The 22,993-nt window shown below is 43.7% G+C and overlaps 1 long non-coding RNA gene across 3 annotated transcripts in view; it reads right to left on the bottom strand.

Annotated features, from left to right (window-relative positions):
- LOC140630360 (uncharacterized) overlaps window positions 1-19,887 on the bottom strand; it is a 52,370-nt gene extending 32,483 nt beyond the window's left edge. For 2 of the 3 annotated variants that reach the window (XR_012028119.1, XR_012028121.1), the window contains exon 1: window positions 1,100-1,189. This is a non-coding gene — a long non-coding RNA (uncharacterized lncRNA). Of the gene's footprint in view, window positions 1-1,099; window positions 1,190-19,591 lie in introns of those variants that run through there. The other variant, XR_012028122.1, reaches the window with a different exon arrangement.
- Window positions 19,888-22,993: the final 3,106 nt, after the last annotated feature.

The following is a 22,993-nucleotide window of genomic DNA, read 5'->3' as shown; positions in this document are numbered from 1 at the left end:
TTTCTCTCACCAGTTTTTTACAGTTATCACATATCTTAATAAACTTACCCTATTTCATATTTTTTATACTACTTTACATTGTGTTTTAGAATTTCATTTTCTAATTGTTTTTACTCTATTTGGAATTATAATTGATTTGGGCACATTGAACTTGTATCAAGTGACCTTGTGAAATTTATTTAGTTAGTAGCTTTTTTGGAGGTTTTTTGGAGTTTTCTACATATATGATTATGTCATCTGCAAATAAAGACAGTTTTCCTTCTTCCTTTCCCATATAAATAGCTTCCCCCCCCCCCTTTGTTTTATTGACTATCCAGGACCTTTACTATAATATTGAATAGAATTGATGAGAATGGACATTGTTGACTGGGGGTGGGGGGGGGAGTATTCATTCTCAACATCAAGCATGAGGCCAGTTGTAGGTTTTATTGTAAATGACCTCTATCAACTTAAGAAAGTTCCTTTACATTCCTAGTTTACAGAAGAATTCTATCATGAATCAGTGTTCAATATTGTCAAATATTTTCTCTATGTTTACTGAAATGATCTTTTTTTTTCTCCTTTATTCTGTTAATGTCATGTATTCCATTAACTGAATTTCAGATGTTAAATTAAGCTTATATTCCTGGAATAAACACAGGATATTGCTGGACATGATTTGCCAATTTTTTGCATCTATATTCTAGAGAAATACTAATCTTAGATTTTCTTTTCTTGTAATAGCTATGTCTGGTTTTAGTATCAGGATATTAGGCTCATAAAATGGGTTGGAAAGTATTCCCTCTTCCTCTAAAAAGAATTTATGTAAAATTCATATTATTTCTTTCTTAAATGTTTGGTAGAATTCACCAGTGAAGCCATCTGGGCATTAAGATGCTTTGTTCTATGGGGACAATTATTTTTAACTTTTTATTTTGAGATAATTTTAGACTTACTGAATAATTGCAAAAAATAGTCCAGAAAGATCCCATATATCCTTCACCCAGCATCTACTAAGGTTAATATCTCACATAACCATGGTACAATTATAAAAAAAACTTTTTAAAAATAACACTGTTATAACAGTTTTAATTAAACTACAGATCTTATTTGGACTCACTGGTATTATTCACTTAATGTCCTTTCTACATTCCAGAATCTATTCTTGGCTGCCACGTCACATTTAGCTGTCACAGCTCCTTAGTCTTTTCTAATCTGTGACAGATCCTCAGCCCCTCCTTGCCTTTCATTAATCATGATGTTATGATTGTGATGTTTGTCTACCTCCAGAATGCCGTATTGAAACCCTAACTCTCAATGGGATGAATTATGAGGTAGGACTTCTGGCAGGTAATTAGGTTGTGAGGGTGGGGCCCTCATGATGGGATTAGTGTCCTTCTAGAAAGACACCAGAAAAGCTTGCTCCCTCCCTCTACTCCACATAAGGATACATAGAGAAGACAGCCTTCTGTAAACCAGGAAGCAGGCTTTCCCCAGGCATCACATCTGCTGGGACATTGATCTTGGACTTCCCAGCCTTCAGAACAGTGAAGATTGAATATTTGTTTTTCAGCCACCCAGTCTATGGTAATTTGTTATAGTAGTCTGAGCTGGTTAAGACAGATGACCTTGAGACCTTAAAAAGTACTAGCCAGTCATTTTATGGAAATACTCTCAGTTCTGGTTTGTGTAAGTTGTTTCATGATTAAATTTAAGTTTTGCACTATTGGGAAGAAGACCTCAGAGGTGAGGTGCTCTTTTGGTATATCATTTCAGAGAGTACATGATGTCGATATGCCTGAAAGGAGTTGTTAACCTTTATTTCTTGGCTAAGGTGGGGTCATCCATGCTTCTCTATCATAAAGTTTCCATTTTTTCCTTTAAATTAATAAGCATTTGTTTGGATAGAGATACTTTGAGACTCTACCTCCTTAAACTTCTTGAGTTTAATAAAACTAATTTAAAACAGTTCATGTAGCCCATAAGAATCATTACTCTCTTTACAAAATATCGTTTTTGTTGTTTGTTTTTCTTTTTAGGATTTTTTCTTTATCTCTGGATCACTGGATTTTAGCTGTTTGACTATAATGTCATAGTGGAGTGTGTGTGTGTGTGTGTGTGTGTGTCCTGCTTAAAGTTCATTGAGTTTCTTAAATCTGTGAGCTGCTACTTTTTATCTTATCTGGAACACTTGTCAGGAATTATTTCTTCAAACATCCTTTGTGTTCTTTCTCTGTCCCTTTTCTGGGACTTCAATTATACTGGTAATAATAGCCTGTTTTGTCTTAGGGGTCGCTGAGGTTCTGTGCTCCCCTTTAAGTATTTTTTCTCTTTTTAGTTTCAATAGTGTTATAGACTGAATTTTGTCCCCCCAAAATTCATATGGTGATGTCCTAATGCCCAATGTGACTGTATTGGGAGATGGGGTCTTTGGGGAGGTAATTAAGATTAAATGAGGCCATTAAGCAGAGCCCTAGTCCGATGAGATTGGTGTTCTTATAAGAAGAGGAAGAGACACGAGAGATCTCTCTGTGTATGTGTCCAAACACAGAGAAGGCGTGTGAGGACACAATGAGAAGGCAGACATCTATAAGCCAGGAGAGGTCTCACCTGAAACCAAGCTTGAAGGTACCTTGGACTTCAGCCTCCAGAACTGTGACAAATAAACTTCCATCACTGAAGCTGCCAGTCTATGGTATTTGGTTATGGTGGCTTGAGTAAGCCAGTGCAGACAGTTTACTGCTTCAAGAATGTTATCTTCTGTAATGTCGACTCTGTGTTAATCCCGATATGACATTTTTTATTTAAAATTATATTTTTTACCTATAAAACTATCTCACTGAGTTTTTTCATAGCTTTCATTTCAGTATTTATTGTACCCATGTTTCCCTTTAAAGACTTGAACATATTTATAGTCATTATAAACTTCTTATCTGCCAGTTCCATTATCTGTCATTTCTGGGTATGTTTCTATTGACTTTTTCTCTTTTTTTCATCTCAGTTTCCTGCTTCCTAACATGTCCAATTGGATCCTTGGCATTGTTGTGTGCTAGATTTTGTTGCCTTCCTCTAAAGAGTGTTAGACTTTGTTCTGGGAGGCACTTAAGTTAGTAGTGAATCCTTTCAAGAGTGGTTTTAAGCTTTGTAGAGTAACCTTTAATTTAAGGCTAGTTAAGAACTCCTAATAAGGGATAAACCTGGCATTTACTAAATGTCATGGGTATTCAGTGAGATCTCTCTGGTTACAGATATCTGAGTGCTACAAGTTTTGGAAACTGTCCTACTTATCATTTTTCTAGTCATCCTTTTCTTGGCTTCATAGAGTTCCCTCTATGTATGTGCACTTAATATTTAGCAGCAGACTCAAGAGGAGCCCTATGCAGTTATCTGAAGCTTTTCTCTATGTAGTTTTCTCCTCTTTTGTGCTCTGCTCTACAAATTCCAGCAAAGTCCACCTTCCTGAAATCTAGTCTCTGACTCCTCAACTCAATGAGACTGCAATGGTCTGCCTGGCATGCTCATCCCTATTCTACAGACCAAAAAGTGCCTTCAGGCAGAAAGCAAAGTGATCACTGGTCTCATCTCATTTGTTGCCCTTCTCCAACATCTTTTTCATATATTTTGTTCATTCTTATGCCATGTGATCAAAGGAAAGCACGAGTAGCTACATTAATTTCAGACAGAGCAGACTTCAAAGCAAGGAAATTTATCACAGGTAAAGAAGGGCATTATGTAATGATAAAGGAGCCAATTCTCCAAAAAGACATAACAACATAACTGCTAATCTTACAGAAATGGAGACAAGAAAAATTAATTTAATGGAATAATGACATAAAAATTTATGTATTATATATCTTAGTTTTTCACTCATCCAAGCATTGGCCCACCAACAGAACACTCAGATACATTCAATAATAATTAAATGTGGTCATCTTTTATACTTTGTCAACTTTCACTCATTTAAAATAGTTTTAAGACTACATTTAAAAACTATAACTTTTTTTTTAATTTTGTCAAAACATGTAATAGTTTATTAGGTTGACTCAAGTTTTAAATATGTAGACATATGGTATACAGGTTCCATTTCAGTTCAAGCTCCAGGCCCTGCAAGAGTTAGGGATGGGACTGCACTTGCCTTTAGATATTCTTCTGCCTTGAGGCTGAGCAGCCCCACAAAGTCTCCTCCCTGCCAGGGTTCATAGTCTCTACATGCAGCGAACACTGATGCTCCACCTCTGCAAGAGCTGGCTCTCCTCATGGTCCCAGAGGAATCCTAGTTCCTTTATCCCTTGCTAGTGGCACTGGGATTCAGTTCCACTCCCTTGATCCTGCCTTGGAATCATCTCACCTCTCTGCACTGTTTGTACCAACATTGCAACTGCCATTATTGTCACCAAAGAAATTAGAGGTTCAAGCTGCTGCCAATGCGTGCACTGCCTCTGCATGACAAGAGTTACTTACTATTCTCTAAGCCCCTGTATTAGTTCCCTGAGGCTGCTATAACAAATTACCACAAACTTGATGGCTTTACAACAAAGAAATGGATTTCCTCACAGTTCTGGAGGCCAGAAATCTTCAGTGATTGTCACTGGACCAAGATCAAGGTGTAGGCAAGACCATGTTCCCTCCAGAGGCTCTAGGGGAAAATGTGTTCCTTGCCTCTTCCAGCTTCTCTTGGCTGTTGGTATTCCTTGACATGGGGCTGCATCACTCCAATCTCTGCCTTCTGGACATGTTGCCTTCTCCTTTTTCATGTGTCCTCAGATCTCCCTCTGCCTGCCTCTTAAGAAGATACATGTTATTGAATTTAGGGCTCAAGCTGATAATCAAGGACAATCTCTCCATCTCAACAGCCTTAACTTAATCACAACGGCAAAAATTCTTTCCAAACAAGATACCATCTCCAGGTTCCAGGAATCAGGACCTGTTATCTTTGGGAGCCATTCTTCAGCTTCCCATACTCCCCAACCCTTATTTCCACCACCATCAATCCTTTTTCCCCAACTCAAAGTCTAGAGCCAAAACCTTCCTGACCCAGTTCAAAATTTCACTCATGTTCTGTCGCAGAATTAACAATTCCCAGAATTACTGACTATGAAATCAATTATTCTCTTCAAAAGAAAAATCTACCCTGCCCACTAGACCATGGCCTTGTCTTTAGTTCCAAAAACAAAATAACAAAGTAACTTAATTTTGTATAACCAAATCTTGGGAAATAAATGAGTCTTATCCATGTTTACTCTGTACAATTCCACATAGTAAAAAACATTTGGATTTTTAAAAATTTTATTTTTCCTGTGAAGGCCTTAATGTGCCACTAGATATAGGTACTTTGCAGACTGGCATGAGGCTGGCACTACTGTCCCTCTTCCACGCTCATCACCCCGCCTAATTCATGGGGCCTGATATATTTGATACAGAAGAGATGCTTGGTAACAAAAATGTATCACACAAATGGAAGAGTCTTGGCATGTGGAAGATGGAAATCACCTTTTTAAAGCTATTCTATCATATCTGATGTTGTAATGTTACACTTAAGAACAACAGAGTTGAGAGAAGGAAGTAGAGCTGGGCTGTAATCCCACTGTCTCGTTAACTAATGAAGTAGCCAGAGAGGCATCACCTCGCCTCCCAGGCCTACTTTTTGCTCACTGGTCAAGTTGGGATACAAACCCTGATCACTTAGTGTTCTTAGGGGGTTGACAGTCACCAGGTAGATGAAGGACTATGTCAAAACAAAGAGCTGTACAAACACTAGCCATTCTCCCCATTGATAACTCTACAGAATGGATGTTAGTATCACCATAAGATTGGTGATATTATCTTCTATATAAATCATCTAATAATTTTTTTATTTTTTTAAGATTTTATTTATTATTTATTTGAAGGAGAGAGAGAACAAGGGAGGAACAGAGGGAGAAGGAAAGAGAGAATCTCAAGTAGACTCCACACTGAGCATGGAGCCCGGCTTGGGGCTCGATCCTACCACCCTGAGATCATAACCTGAGCTGATATCAAGAGTTGGACTTTAACCAACTGAGCCACCCCTGTGGCCCCTTTTATTTTTTTTAAAGAGGCTAATGACATGCTGCCCCAAATCACACTCTGCTAATAAAATCACATTTCAGTATCTGGCAGGTAGAAACAGCACTTTTTCCCTTCATTATAGGAAGGTTCTGCTATTTCTAATCTTCTGTGTATAACCTAAATGCTAAGTATATTAGAATCCTCTGTCACACGAAAAAAACACAGGCTGTGAATGAAAGCCTAAAAGAACACACATTTTTTAAATTTGTTTTCCATTCACAGATCTTTTTTGGCCCCCATCCCAATTGCCACATATTCACTCCAAAAATATGTATGTGATGATATAATAATAGTAGTAAAAATAACAATAGTAATTATTACTATGTTAACAATAGCTATCATTTATTGAGCAGTTACTCTGAGCCAAGCACTATGATCTACAGACCCCAGGGCAGCAGAGGAAGAAGAAACAGTTTAGCTGAATTTTTTTGAAGATAGTGACTATATTGCAGGCTGTTGGATAAACGACCCCCAAACAACTCAGGAAATAAACAAAGGGTAACAACTCTAGAAAATCAAGGTTCTAGGTATTTCTACTCATCAGTAAGTACATAGGATATATTTTTCAGGATAGAGCTGTGGTCCACAGGCAAACGTTTATAAGTACCTAAAAGAAAAGAAGAGAGAAGTTTCTAGGGAGAATTTAAAATACAGATTTCTCTGCTTTCAGTCTGTTTGCTCTCTTTTCCCTCACTTGGTAAATGAAGCACTATCATAATTAATGCATTATAAGGAAATACTCAGGATAGCTCAATGAGGTTGGAAATACTAGAACACTAAGTTACATTTTATATAGATTGCAAACCCTTACTTTTATTTCTTCCAGTCTCATTTGGTTATTAATTTGCTCACAGCCTTGTTGCATGTTTTATATGAAGAAAACCCTCACCCTAGCTCTCAGTCACATACTATTTAGAGTAATTTTCAGATATTCATTGAGAAGGTTAGGCAGATGATTGCTGTTTAATAACCTCCAGCATTTGAAGTACTTCTTAATGTTTACAAAGCATGTTCCCACTCAGGCTCTCAGCTGAGCCTCATGTCAACTTCATTACTGCAGATGAGGACAATGAAATTTCGGGGGGTCATAGGACTTGTCCAAAGTCACGCAGTAAAAATTGGGGCTAGGACTCCCACCCTCCATCCTCCCAAAATCTCCTATGACTAAAAAAAAAAAGCAAATCATCTTGCTAAGATCTTCTGGATTCAATGGAAATTTTTCAGTGACAACAGCCTAAGGAGGCACCAGAATAATGAGCATTATGAAACAGGGACATCACCAAAGGAAAGATAAGAGGCACAGAACAATTCTGGGATTTGAAGCCTCCCACTTGGGTTCGAGTCCCAGCTCTGCCATTAGTAACAGAGTCACCCTGCTTGGACGTGTCTGATTTTCAGGCTTTCTGCCTCACTCAAGTGTCAGCATCACGAGGACAGGTGCCATTCATTCTTGTTCCCCAATAGAATCCTCCACACTCAGCCCAGCACCTGGCAAATAGTAGATGCTCACAAATATCTCTTGAATATGTTTCTCAACCAAAGCAAGCTCCTGCTCCCCTCTGGGCACCATGTGGTCATTTGCAAAATGACATAAGCCTGTCTAAGGGCTAGTAAGGCACAAGGTAAGAGAGAAACATTAACTTGCCAGGCTGTTCCCCTGCCTGCCTTTCTTGGTGGCTCATCGTCACACAGGTCCACTCCTGGGATGGAGTTCTCTGGAAGGCAGAGCGTAATACACATGGGAGTGGATGTTTGGGTGGTGCCGCTCTTGCTGGGCTGCAGAGACAGTATGACACAGAGATGAAAAATGGCATTGCTCTTAAGACCTAAAACCAACATCTCTCATTTTTAATGTTCTGCCAACGAAAATCTCAGCCTCTTGAAAGGACTGAGTGTTCCATTCATATTGCCCCACTTAGCATTTGTGTTTTTTAAGGGAATAAACATTTCTGTTTGCTGAGCAAAAGCAAAATGAGATTCAGTAAATACACAACTCATTTGATCAACAGAGTTCACGCAAAGCTCCAGGCTGATTGCTCAAGATAGATTTGTTATGGACAAAAAAACAACATTCAGATCCTCTTCCCTAATCAGACTCCCTTTTCTCTGACCAGGCTGAAGAGGAAGTAGATTGGAATGGAAGGACCTAGACCATAGTGTCAGACCTCATGTCCATCCCAGTTCAACCATATGCAGGCACATAACTTCAGAAAATATTCCCTCTATATTAGGGTTCCTCAGAGAAACTGAATCAATAGGGTATATGTGGAGAAAGTACAAGAGATCTAGTTGAAGGCATTGCCCCCATGACTGGAGAGGCTGGCCACTCTGATTGCTGCAGGGCAGGCCGGCAGACTGGAAATTCAGCTAAGAGCTGATGTTGCAGCTGAGTCTAAAGGCATTCTGGAGGCAGAATTTCTTCTTCCTAGGGGACCTCAATCTTTTCTCATCTGGTCTTCAACTACCATATTATGAAGAATAATCTGCTTTACTCAAAGTTGGTTGATATGTTCATCACATTCAAAAATACCTTTGTTACATCTAGACTGATGGTAGACCAAACAACTGGGCATGCAGCCTAGCAGGTGGACCCATCAAATTAATCCTCACACTCTTCAGGCCTGCTCCCTCATCCACATGCGACATCCATGTGCTGGATGGATGGAAAAGTACATGACTTATGGCAAGTACTAGACAAATGCCATGCCAAAAAAATCAAGTTCCATGAACATCAGCTGGCCTCTACTATGTGCCAGGCACTGTTCCAGACCTCAGAGATGCCGACGTGAACAGGACCTTGCCCTTGAGGAGGTAACTGTCTAGGGAAGGAAACAGAGATGGCAGCTATATACTACAGATAACATGGGCGTCTAAAGGAGTTGCACCCAACACAGCTGGGAGGGACATGGAAGGCCTCCTGGAGAAGGTGACTCCTGATCTGAATCTATGAAGGGGAAAAAGACTTAGCCACATCCAGAAAAGTAGAAGGCATTCCAGGGAGCAATAATAATTTAACTGAAGGCTTCAAAATCTGAAGTAGCACGGTATGGGTGAGAACCTGAGCTACCGGGGTGAGCTGGAATGGGGGCGTGTGAGTCGTCCGAGGGTTGCCATAACAAATTAACACAAACTCAGTGACTGAAGAGAAATTTATTCTCTCCCAGCTCTGGAGGCTAGATGTCTGAAATCAAGGTGTCAGCAAGGTTGGTCCCTCCAGGAAGCTCTGAAAGGGAACTGGTTCCATTACTCTCTCCTGGGAAGGAGTCACCCCTACTTTGCCTCCACCTTCACTTGGTGTTCTCCCCTATGTGTGTGTCTGTACCCAAATTTCCCTCTTCTAAGGACACCAGCCATGGGATTGGGGCCCACCCTTCTCCAGAACAACCTCATTTTAACATGATTCTATCTGCAAAGACCCTCTTTCCAAATAAGGTCACATCCACAGGTGCTAGAGGTTGGGACTTGAACACACCTTTGGGGGGCACACAATTCAATCTGTGATACAAGATAATGAGAGACATGGTACAAGCTTTAGTTAAGAAAGTCTTCCAGGCTCTGATGGTAAGAAGAGACAAGACCAGAGGTCTCTTCCCATGGTTCTCTTGCTGTGATCACCAGGAAGCTCATGGCCAAAAGTGCAACAGATGCAAGGATGCATCTTTTTTTTTTTTTTTTTTTTTTTTTTGCAGGGCAGGGGATGCACAGGTCCAGGACATTACAGTTTGCATTGTATTTATAAGCAGTATTTCTAACTGCTTCTCATTATCTTTATCCTTCTCTATTAGCCAGAGCTCCTAATAAGAAACAGAATGCTCAAATATGGGTTATTCGAGAAGGTTTTATTTACAGTGGGACACTTACAGAGGTATGGGCTGCAGGAAGGGAAAGCACACAGTGACCAGGGGCTAGTCACAGTGAAGTTTAGCATCCCCAGGTCCCAAGGAATGGATCAGTCACCTCTCCAAAAAGAGAGAGTCTTGTCAAGGTCACCTTGAAAAGAGATGACCTCCTCTGTGGAAGGACACAGCCTGGCCAGAGTGACCTCATCATGTCACTCACCTCTTCCTCTGACCTCCTGGTGGTGACTTCCATGGCCAAACTCAATGGGGATCTAGATGGAGGCCACACAGGTGAGTACCCTAGGATGGGGAGCAGGATGGAGAAGGGTGTAGAGTGGGTCTGAGGGGACAAGCAAGAGAAAAAATTATTTGCCCTTCATCCAGATTCCTCAATTATTTTCCATGCTCTCTATGCTGGGGTTAGCTGACTCAAACTTTTTGAAAGAGATCATGAAGTAGAGGCAGCATCTCCTGTCCCCCTCACCAAGGGGCTCTTCATCCTGTGAGGTTTGCACACTGCATGCAGGAGCTGAGTGACCCGGTGTGGCCACAGAAGGCTGACCCACCCCAGAACCAGAGCCTTTTGCGTACATTCTTCTGGCCACTCATCGAGTTACATAAACTCCCGGCAGGCTCCCCATCTCCAGGGCTTTCCGAGGACATACTTGAGGCAAGAGTCATCCCGGCACTGAGTGCTGGTGACAGATGTTGCAGACTGCCACGCGAAAGAGGCCCAGATGGAGGACTAGAGGGGTGGAGTGAGCCCGGGGAGGGTACTCAGGCTCTTCAGCTCACATGGAGAACACATCAGATCATTCTGTGCCCCTGCTGACAAGCTCGTATTTCCTCCCTGAGTCCCAGCATACTTCAGAGGTATGTGGACATAGGCACAGATGTCAGGACTGGAGGGGACCCTTGAGACCACCTAGTGCAGGCCCTTCGTCACAGAGATGCACAGACTGCAGGCCAGAGAGGGCAGGATAACGGTGTGTCACCTAGGGTTCGCTGAGTGCCTGTGCTCTTCCAGCTGGCACGCTCCATGCAATGGTCCTTCATGCACACTGCTCCGTGCAATGGTCCTTCGTGCACAAAGATTGCTGCACACCTGCTATGTGCCGGGCACCATGCCTGATGGTGGAGAGACACACGAGGACAAGGCTGGCATCAACCTGTCTTCATGGAATCTACAGAATAACCCACAAGGTATGCAAGTCTGGGAGACCAATGCGATCCAGTCAAACACTTTTATGAACCAGAAGAATAAAAAAAAGAAGGTTGTCCTGTGCAAGCTGTTCCATGAACAGCTCATGGAAGCTTCCAGACCTGGAGGCTTGGACTGGAATGTAACCATGATACTGTTGTTTCTAAAGGAAGAGGTTGTGTCCACCTGCAGAGTGTGAGTCAGGGGTGCAGGCAGAGAAAATGGGTAACTAAGGCTCTGCTTAGGGAAAGGTCAGCAGGGAAGGCCTCAGGGCTCTTGCAACTTTGCTCCCTGTTTTTATTGAATAAAATAGGAAGAAACCCCTATTCTCTGCAACCTTGGGAAAATTTGAATTTTCTCTTCAAATCAATCCTCTGACAACCAATGGACTCTAACAATCGAAGGAGATTGGGCTCAGCATTGGGCCAGCCCTGGGCTTTGACCACATTGCCTTATGATGCAGGCTCACTTTAGAAGAGCTGTCCTGTGACATATCATCACATGATGTCCAGGAGGGAAATATATTCACCAGTGGACTTCTAGTAGAGAAGGACAGCACACTGGTGTCAAACCAACCCACATCAAGCCCTGGCCTCACCAGTGAAAACTGACTTGGAGCAAGCCTCTTATCTGTTAGGAATCTCAGTTTTCTCATCTGGGTAATGAGAATGATTATAATTCCATAAGTCTGTGTTGCTGGTAGCGCTTGATATTATGATTAAAAATCTTTAAATCCCTTCTGTATAGTAAGTACTCGGTAATTGCTAATATCAGTATTATTTTTATCAGTATTATTATATACAGTAAGTACTCAATCATTGTTAGTGGTAATAATTACTTAACACTGCTCACTTGTTCACAATAGTAAAATTATGAAGATATTTACTAGATAACATTATTTTTTTTAAGATTTTATTTACTCATCAGAGACAAAGAGAGAGAAAGGCAGAGACATAGACAGAGGGAGAAGCAGGCTCCCTATGGGGTGTAGGACTTGATCCCAGGACCCCAGGATCATGCCCAGAGCCAAAGGTAGATGCTCAACCACTGAGCCACCCAGGGGCCCCTAGATAACATTATTTTAAGTCAACTTTCTTTTAAGTTTCTTTTCTCATTCTCAAGTGAAAAAAAAGAGAAAATACAGGAAAGAAAAAAAGAATAAAATATTTAAATCCACAACCCCATAATCCATATATAACTACACTGTGGAACATTGATGTATTTCTCTCAATGTTGGGGGGTTTTTCCTGTGTATTTGTGTGGGTGTGTGGGTGTGGAGAAAAAGATAAATTGTAGGTAAATGAAATTGCACTTTACAGAGATGATCATTTTCCACAGAAAATGGTTCCATAATATTCTATTCGTGTACACACCATAACTTACACAACTGTTCTCTTATTGTTAAGTTTTGGAAGTTTTCCCAATATTTTTGCTGTTATGATTCATGCTATAATGAAATTCTTCATGTGGGAATCTTTTCCACACCTCTCCTAATTTCCTCAGGAGAAGATTCTCTTGGCAGAATTTTTGGATCAAAGGATATAAACTCTTTTAAGTCCCTAATCGTTTTGTCAAGTTCATTTGCAATACAGTTCCACTAAATCACCCTGCCTTGAGCTGAATGTGAACACCTATATTTAAAATTTTTTCATTTCATACGTGAAAACAGAATTTTTCTTTTTTCATTGCTTTGATTACCAGTAAACTGGATTGGTTCTTTTTCTAGGAACTGTATGTTCACACCGTTGACCCCTTTTGCTGCTTTATTTGTTGATTATCTTACCACAATGTATGAGCTTTCTATATAATAAAGATATCTTCTGAATGTCATAGCAGTGGCTAATAAATTTCAGAGTTTGTTGTTTTGCCTTTTAATTTTCAATATTTTTGACATGTGAGTTTTAAATTTTATGTACTTTGAAAATTTAATATACCTTATGATTAAATCTGCTCTTATATACACAAGAAATTCCAACTTCACACTCTTAGACTTCACAACCTCCAAGAAAACTCAGTTGAGATACTTCTATATACTTAAACTAGTAGTAGAAAGAATGAATATTGTACTATCTTATGTATTGATGACTTGCCAAACCTGGACTGATGGGTATACAGAGGTTTGTTTGACTATTTTCTCTTTCTGTGCATGTTGCACGTTTTAAACTTTCCCATAATAAAAATCTAAGACATTATTTTGTGGTCTTCACTCTTTAGGCACACAAGCCTCATCTGATTTATGTTCTACTGCCTTTCAAGTTTCATGGACACAAATTCCTAATTTGCAAACTTGGGCACATTTTGAAATTTCTGTAAGCCTTAGCTACCTTCTCTACTGGAAACACACACACACACACACACACACACACGCAGAAGTAAAACTATACCAAACTTATAAGATTGTTGAAAGGATGAAATTGAATAATACATATTAGCATATAATACGGTGCCTGGCACATAGTAGGTGCTCAACAAAAGTTTTTCTTTTATTATTATTATTACTACTACTCTTACTACTACTGCGATTATTCCAGTTTCTATATGTCAGACTTTCTTGCTGCAAGAATCAAAAGCTGATCCTGGCCAACGAAATAGAAGAGCAGTTTATTTCTAAGATACTGGGAAGCTAGAGGGACAAGTCCATGGAAAGCTCTGGATTGATGCCTGGAAGCCTGGTGTCAGGAGAAACCTGCTGAAGCAGCTGCAGCCCCACCAAGCACAAGTGGCAACTTCACCCCCTGCGGTCACCCTAATAGTGTTGTTTCTGCAGCAGAGCTGGGCGCCTGGCCACTGCACCTGCTAGCCCCATGTCTCTGAGAGGGCTCTGCTTTCAGGCTGCTCCTTTAAATGGGTCTGACCAGTGAACTCCTGAGGAGCCAGAGCCATAATAAGGCTGAAAGTCTCCAAACTGGAGTTCAAAAAATACTGAATACTGGGCGAATATATAACAATGTCCTGTACAGTCAGTCTCCTCTTTTACTGCCAACAATTATCACAACAACACAAATCTAACACAAGGAGACTTGCTCTCTGCGTAAAGAGGCCAACCCAAAGGCTTCAGTGGCCCTTCTGGGCAAACAGTCCAGGGTCTCTGGGTGATGCTTACGCCTCCTCTGGTTCTATTCCAAGTCGTTCAATGTGCTAGAGCCTAGGGACAAAGCTGTAAAGGTCGCCACCGCTGCCACCACTGCCACACACAAGTAACACAAGGGAATGAGGGAAGAAAAGGGAATTTGTTATAAGACAACATGCTAACACATCATGAAACTGTAGTTAGAAAGATATACTTAAATATTCTGCTCTCAGCCAGCATTTCAGCTGCTCAGAAATCTTGACTACGTGGAATGACCCAAACCAAACACCGAATCTTCACTCCTCAGGGATCTGAGCCATGGGTGGTCTGACCAGTATGGAGACTTTGTATTCTTTTTTTTTTTTTTTTTTTTTAATTCTTAAGAAAAAAAAAAAGGACAAAAGGAAAAAAAATGTAGAAGTCCCCACAGAGGAACTTCTTAATTCTAGATATACACTTCCCTGTCCAATTTTGTTAGCAGAAACCATCCTTCCCCCTCGGTCATCAGGATTAATCACCCTAGAAGGCACCATGCCCTCTTTTTTGGCCTATTCATCAAGGGCACGAAGGAGCCTGAGAATAACCAGGTGGTAGTTCAGCTTCCTGCCAAACATGAGTAGGACCCAGAGTCGCAGGGATGAAAAGTAAAATTCCATAAGTAGGGGCATTAAACATGGCTGCCTTGGGAAGTCCTATCTGGAAAGATGCTGCCGTAACAATTCGAATATCACAGGGCCTGAGTCCAGGTGCTGCTGAGAATAAAATTTGGAGTTCTGAGGTGGACAGAGTCTTTCTCTTTCAATCCTGGTTACTTTGCACGACTGAGTCCCAAAGGGTGCATGTTGCTATTAGAAAATGCTCTGGAAGAGTCCTGCTCAATGGGGGGAAATGGATTAAACAAATGTGTTTGACCATCGAGCCCTTACCTACTCACTTCAGGCAGAAGTGTTCCAGGTGGAACACAGGTCAGGGTATCCAAACTGCTGCATAGAATCGAGACTGGAGAGCAGAATCTCATCTCACCTCATTAACACATGGCATTGTCCTGAGAAGTGGATTGAGTAACAGATGCAAGTGTGTGTCACATGGTAGATACTCAGTGAACATGGAAATGTGTTCCCTCTGCACACATGGTTTCTCAACCACGCTGGGCAGTGAGTAGGCTGTGTGTTTGTGTAGCCATTTTACGGATTGAAAAGGATAGATTGATTACCTGTGAATGAGAATAAGGCTAGGAAGTGGGAGTGGCAATGGCAGGAAATGATCTTGGCCTTCTGGCTCCGATTCCCATTACTAGACTCACCACTTCCCCAGCCGCACAGCCTCTGTCTGCTCTTACTCACCCCGCAAGCCAATATTTCCCAAATACTGACTCACAGCTCCCCCTCCTTTCAGGCTGCATGAGAATCACAACACACTCCATCACGGGATTGGCAGGCCCTACCTTCTTCTGGGCCCCTGCTGGGAATGCACGAGGTCAGGGCTGCCAGGAACTGAGAGAGTAGGTAAGGCGTCTGCTCCCATGGAGTGACCCGACCTGCGTGAGCTGGCGGGATCCATGACGCTGCCAAGGATCACATCAGAAAGATAATATTTGAAGAGTGAAAGGTTCTCCGAAGAATGTTAAAATCCTTCAAGTGAGTAAGAGCCTAGAGTTCTTGAGGCATGACTCATGCTGGATGAGCCAGAAGGTGAACCATAGATAGCGGATAAAATAGGTCACGACGAGATACCAGAATGTCAGAGCTGGAAGGGATTTTGGAGCTTATCTACCCCTTTAGCAATGAAGAAATTGGCGTTCAAGGTAGAAGACTGGCTCTTCTGCGATCACATAGCTAAGTGGCCGCAGTGGGATCTGAACCCCGGTTTTGTCATTCATGTGTTCAAGCATGCGATCGTTCATTCACTATTTATTGGGCACATCTATGTGCTGAGTGGAGGAAGATTACTGAGAATACAACAGTGAACAAAACAAGCTGGTTTTCTGTCCTCCCAAAGCTGACTTTCCAGAAGAAGAAGAGACAATTAAACATACAATTATGGACAATGATGAGCAGTGTTATGATGAGGGGAGTAAGGAGAGCTATGGAAGCACAGTAGAGGGTGGTCCTATCCCATTTGTGGGCTCAAGAGAGGGCTCCTGGATGAAATGATGGTCCAGCTGAGCCCTAAAGACTAAGGAGGCATTAATTAAGTGAAAGGGGACTGGCTGGAAGGAAAAAGAACACTCAGGCAGGGAAGATCTCTACATACCAGGCCTATGACTAGACCCTTGTTTTAAAGAAATACAAGTGATACAGATGCTCTTGCCTTCAAAAAGAGTATGGAGTGCTAAGGGAGCACAAGACGGGCCCATCCATCTGCCAGGAGGAGGTGACATCTGGTCTGGATTTTGAAAGAGGAATAGGACTTCAAGTCCAAGGCCAAGGAGATAGTGTGGGAAAAGGCATAGAACAAGAAGAGGCCTATAATGGTCAATTCCTGGCATGGGAGTCGACCTTTCTGGAGCAGGTCAATTAATGTTTGTCAGATGCTAAACCCTAGAACTAACTTTCACCAGTGGGGCTCAGAGAAGCACAGGGGGATTTCCTGGTTTCCAGTGGCTATTAGTGACAGCTCCCCAGCTGTGGACTTTTAGCAGTATCATGCTTCAGCCCAACCCAGCACCACTGCCCACAGCCACAGCCACAGCGGCCAAGGGTCTCGTGTCTGGGAACTGAATCTGGCCTTGGATCTGCGGGCTTCAAGGGTCTCGTGTCTGGCACCCTCAAACCTGAACACCCTAAGTGGGTGAGGAAATAGTCAGAAGGAGCACAGTCTCTAGGCTAATTAATTTTACTCTGATAATAGTATCAACAGAGCAGACACAAGGATGCCTAATAGAAGGACAAGAAGTCCTCATGCCCCATCCCAGGTGTACAAATTGAACAAAGACATTAAAGAAAGCATCACGCTAAGACTAACAGCCTCCCCAGTGAAAATCAGGGTGTGGGGCAGTGCCCGAAGGGAATGCCTTGCTTCTCATCTATCATGTCTCCGCTGGCTTCCTCAAGGACTGAAATGAGAGGACTCAACTGATCCCTGCCTTCACCCATGGGGGTTTGAGACTGTGCACTCGGGCACCCCTAAACCTGCTGCATAACAGTCCAGGCCTTTAGAAGGAGCTCCTGGAAGCAGGAGGAGCTGCCAGGATATCACCTTGTGTCAACTGCCACATCAGAACCTGCACAGGCTGTGTTCAGTCCACTCTACTAGCAGGATGCTGAAATCGTGGACTTTTAAAAACCTTCTCCACATCTGTTAGCATGTTGAGATTGCAGTGCGTTTTGGAAGCTGAATGCTGTGCTTACCCTATTTTTATTTTCTTAAAGATTTTATTTATTTATTCACAAGAGATACAGAGAGAGAGAGGCAGAGACACAGGCAGAGGGAGAAGCAGGCTCCCTACAGGGAGACCGATGTGGGACTCAATCCCAGGACCCCAGGGATCACACCCTGAGCCAAAGGCAGACACTCAACCACTGAGCCACCCAGGCGTCCCTACCTTAGTTTTAAATAAGAATTTCTATTTAATGATTACTAAGATTGAATAATGCATTCAGTTGATTTAGATGCAGCGTTGCCAATGTTTATAACAACACTGCGGGATCTAGCTTCCCAGTTTTACACATGAGGCCTAGACAAGCTTGGTCCGGAGTCTTTCTGGCTCCAAAGCCTGTGGTCCTTCCAGGAGGCAGTGCCAGATAGATGGACTGTGGCCCGAGACACGAGGGGTTGTCCAGGCAGTTGGTGTAAGAGGAACTCAATGGGGGAGCAGGGAGGGATGCACCCAGAAAGATGGGGGCCTGTGCTCGGCCTACACGTCCTGCAACAGATGTTCCAGGGACCGAAGAAGGAGACACAGAGCCTCTCCCCAGAGAGCTCACAGACTCGAAGGACAGAGGCAAGGAGCCAAGTAAGCCAGCCTCAAGGTGGAGGCCGAGGGCCCCCTGCGGGGAGGGACAGGCAAGCCCATGCAGAGGCCCAGGGCGCGGGTGGCGGGAGAAGCAGCATCACCTGACCACACTGGCTCGGGACCCTCCGTCTTCTCATCCCAAGGGTCATTACTCGTTCACCCTCTCCCGGGAGGGGTCCCACCCGAGCCAGGCGCTGCCAGGAAAGCAGGCGTGCGGTCCTGCAGCTCTGACCACAGGCGCCAGCCAGCGGGCCAGCGGGGACCTGCGTCTGGCCCTGGATCTGCGGGCCTCACGCGGGCGTGCCCCGCCGGGTTTACACTTCTGCCTGTGCCCTGGTGGACAGAAGTGCTCCAGGTGGGAAGTGGGGCAGGGCCGAGAGGCCGCCCGGGCTGCCAGCGCGCACCAACCTGCGGAAAGCCACTGGCAAATTCTAATGGCTGAGTAATATTCCAGGGTATACATAGACCACAGCTTCTTCGTCCATCCGTCTTCCGAAGGACACCGGGGCGCCTTCCACAGTTTGGCTACTATGGACATTGCTGCTAGAAACATCGGGGTGCAGCTGTCCTGGAGTTTCACTGCATCTGTATCTTTGGGGTAAATCCCCAGCAGTGCAATTGCTGGGTCGTAGGAGGGTATTATGCTGAGTGAAATAAGTCAATCAGAAAAGGACAAACATTATATGGTCTCATTCATTTGGGGAATATAAAAATTAGTGAAAGGGAATAAAGGGAAAGGAGAGAAAATGAGTGAAAATATCAGTGAGGGTGACAAAACATGAGAGACACCTAACTCTGGGAAACAAACAAGGGGTAGTGGAAAGGGAGGTGGGCAGGGGGTTGGGGTGACTGGGTGACGGGCACTGAGGGGGGCTTGGTGAGATGAGCACTGGGTGTTCTACTATATGTTGGCAAATTGAACTTCAATTTAAAAAAAATTTTTTTAAATAAATAAAGGGCAGCCCCGGTGGCACAGTGGTTTAGCACCGCCTGCAGCCCAGGGCGTGATCCTGGAGACCGGGGATTGAGTCCCACATCGGGTTCCCTGCATGGAGCCTGCTTCTCCCTCTGCCTGTGTGTGTCTCTCTCTCCCTCTCTCTCTCTGTCTCTCTCTCTCCCTCCCTCATGAATAAATAAACAAAATCTTTTAAAAATATATAAATAAAAAATAAAAATAAAAAATAAATAAATCCAGAAAAACAAAAAACAAAATTCTAGAACTTGGAGCCCCCTGTGGCAAGGACAGTCTGCTCCTGAGCAGGGTCAACCCGCTCCTCTGCAGAGTCACTCACTCATGGTGCTTCAAGCCCCGTGTTGACGCTGGGGACGAGGTAAGTGACAAGGCAAGTCCTGGTCGCAGTCCTCGTTCTCAGGTTTTTCTCAGCTCCCTTCCTCCCTGAGGTAGAGCTTGGCGGCTCCCTGTCTCATGCCCCACAAACCCCCACCTGCCCCTTGCTCACCTCAGCTGGGAACTTGCCACGTGCGAGGCCCGGTGTCCCATGTGAAGAGCCCTCCACTGTTCATCTCCGTTCACCTTCTGTGCAGCCATGAGGTAGAAGTTACTGCAGCCCATTTTACAGGTAAGAAAGCTGAGACACGCCTTTTCATTCCCTGGGTAAATACTCACAGGAAACCTACTCAAGCCGCACATAGTCTTCTGAGGAAAGCAGGAAAGGGAATGGACGTTCATGGAGCATCTGCTACATGTCAAGAGCTGTAGGTTTTCCAAATGTTACCTCATGTAACCCTCCCACCAAAGCTGGGAAGTGGGTTTTGATTTCTCAGATTTTTTACAAGTGGGCCAGGAGTTCCATGATGAACTAAACAAATAGGCGCCCTCCCCATGGGACTGACAACTCTAGTCACGGAGAAAAAATGATCATTCTGTCGGGCAGTTTATTAATTCGAGCAGAGTGAGCACAGAGAAGGAGAAGTATGCGGGAGATGAGGGCAGAGGGTGGCCAGGGGGCCAGTCAGGGAAGGCTTCTCTGCAGAGGTGACACTTGAGCTCAGATTTGAAGGAAGTCATTTCGTGTCTAGGTGGAGAGTTGTCCTCGCCAGGACATTTGCTGTTACATTTCCACCTCCCACATAACGGGGCCCTCAGCACCCAGCCCCTCTCAGGACCTATTCTAGAGCAAGTTTGGCACCCACATTATTCTCAGGCCCTGTCTCCCTGCCTTGGGCTGCTGAAAACAGTTTCTAAAAGGCTTCTGGGGGAACTTTCCGACAATCCGCGGTGTGTGCCGTGCTCAGTCTGGGTATTGTGTGTATGTACAGTCTGCAGTATTTGGTGACAAGAACTCCAAATGTCTTTGGTGCCTGCCTTACTAGGGTCCCTGACAGCCAACTGGTTGTTCCGCCACCAGAACAGAACGCCTGTTCTCCAACGCAGAACGCCCTGGAGGACCCAGGAAACGCTCTCTCCCGGCAGCCTCGATGAGGTCCTCAAACAGAAGGAGGTACCTTCTAGAGAGCCCGTGATGGCCCTTCTCATCTTACCAGCCTGCCGTGTGGGGTGGGATACCCTTGGAGGTCAGGATCCGCATCTTACTTATTTCTGCAACACCGGCCTGCTATGCGCGACTCTAGCCTTGGCATTGAGTAGGAGTCTCATTCAATGTGTTGAACAGAATTGAAAATGCACCTTGATATGAACCAAAATTTGCCTCTCTGAAACCTGTCCTTTGCAGTGTGTTGAGGGCCATATAACAAAATTCTTCTTCCACGCATCAGCTCTTTGGGGGGAAAAAACACCAGGGTAGTGTGGAAATTAAATATTTATTGAGCACTTAACTAAGCATCAGGCCCACGTGGTTTCCAAGTATGGCTTCATCTAATCCTCCCACCAACTCTGTGAAGTGTTTGTTGTTTTCCTTTTCACAGATGCAGAAATAAATGTTGGAAGCCCCTGATCAGAGTTCTGGCCCCACTGTTTACGAGCCATGTGCCTTCGGGGATGCTCCTGGTCTCTCGGGCCCTATGGTCTTTTCAGTTCATCACTCTGCCTCTCAGGGGTTTCGAGGCAGCAACGACATCCCTCTGAGTCTCTCCCTTCTCATCCCCAGGCTGAACATCACCCATTACTATCCTCGTCCTTCCCAGTACCATGGTCAAGAGCAAGGCTCTGGAAGTAGAACAACCAGGATTTGTCGCGACTATGACACCTTGTGCCCAGAGGGCTTAGCCTCCCTGAATGTTGGTTTCCATCCATGTGACACATGAATACCCACAGAACCAGCCTGTAGAGTTGTTGCAGATGAAATAAGATAACAAAGGCAAGCCCTTACACTGTAGCACATGGGAGGGAAGCTGTTGTGATGGCTCTGAATTCCTCCCTCCATATTTCAGCTGAACCTGTGCCAGTTTGTCAGTGTCCCGACTCACACTCTGTGACAGCCAGAAGCAGACTCGGTCTGTGTTCTCCAGGGAACATCACCATCTGCCCTACCAGCACAGATCCCGCCACTCGGGAGGGAAGTAAGGACTGGGAGCATGTGAACAGGACCAAGGTCATACCACTTCCAGGAACCCATGCAAGCTGTGCCGCTGGAGAACTTAAGGACCAATGATAAATAAACTGTTTACTCTGAGTCAAAGAAGAAGGGTCTAAGCATCTGGTCTAAGCACAGAGGTTTTCATTACCATGACATTAACTGTTTCAGAGCCACCATCAGGAACACCTTCCCCATCTCCAGGGATTAGTGGCTGCAACACCCAGGAAGAGATCACCGTCCTGGCACACTGTCTTAAAGTCACAGAGGCACTTTTTTTCACAAAAAAAAAAAAAGAGAAAAGAAAAAAAAAAGTTTCTAAAATCAGAATTCAACATCCAGTCTGCCAACAGGGGAAGAAAGGAAATCATATGTAAAAGGTGTTTGTGGGCCAAGCCTGCAAGTAGCATGGGAAATTTCCACCTGATCCAATGGCTAGAATGCACAGCTATGCCTCCTGGCAAGAAAGATGGAGAAATCTAGGGTAGTATGTGCCCATGAGTAAAAGGAAGCAGATTTGTCAAACAAGGAGTCACACTCTACCATGGGCACCGACATGCCTTGCTCTGTACCCAGGGAGATAACATCTCCCGGTTGATCATGCACAACAATTTAGCACCTACTCCCTTTGCTTCAGCCTCTCCCTGTGAACCAGCTTCTGGCTATGCCTCCCCATAAACAAAATCCTATTTTTTTAAGATTTTATTTATATATTTGAGAGAGAGTGAGTAAGAGAGAAAGCACATGCTGGGGGATAGGCAGTGAGAGCAGGAGAAGCAGACTCCCTGTTGAGCTGGATGCTCAATGCAGGGCTTGATCCCAGGACCCTGGGGTCATGACCTGAGCCAAAGGCAGATGTTTAACCAACTGAGACACCCAAGTGCCCCCCAAAGTCCTATTTAAATGCTTTTCTTAAATAGCAAAGATATCTCCCTAAAAAAAATCAATTCTACTGTCAACCTTAAAATTCATAAATATTTGCTATTGTTTTTGTGTATATTTTGTCCCCTTATATAGAAAAAATATAGAGAGAGAGAAAGAAATCACCCATAATCCTGTTTCAATTTTAATGTGTTTCTTTCTTCTATATTTCTATGTGCTATAAGTCTTGAAGACTCTCTTTAAATGATCTACCTTCCTTGAACCTGAGACTCAGAGAGGTTAAGTAACTTGACTGAAGTCACGCAGCTAGGAAACAGCGGAGTCAGGCTTCTAACCATGATCCAACCCCAGAGCCAAGGCCTTTGCCAATGCATGACTCTGCCCCTCACTATTCCTTGTAATTGTCTCTGGCCTTTTATTCACTCCCATCTGCTGGATGGTAATTACATGTGTCTAAAGTATACAGTGACTCATCCATGATGTACC

The sequence above is a fragment of the Canis lupus genome, chromosome 3, assembly GCF_048164855.1.
Source record: "Canis lupus baileyi chromosome 3, mCanLup2.hap1, whole genome shotgun sequence".
NCBI lineage: Eukaryota > Metazoa > Chordata > Mammalia > Carnivora > Canidae > Canis > Canis lupus.
This window is presented reverse-complemented; position numbering and strand designations above follow the sequence as displayed.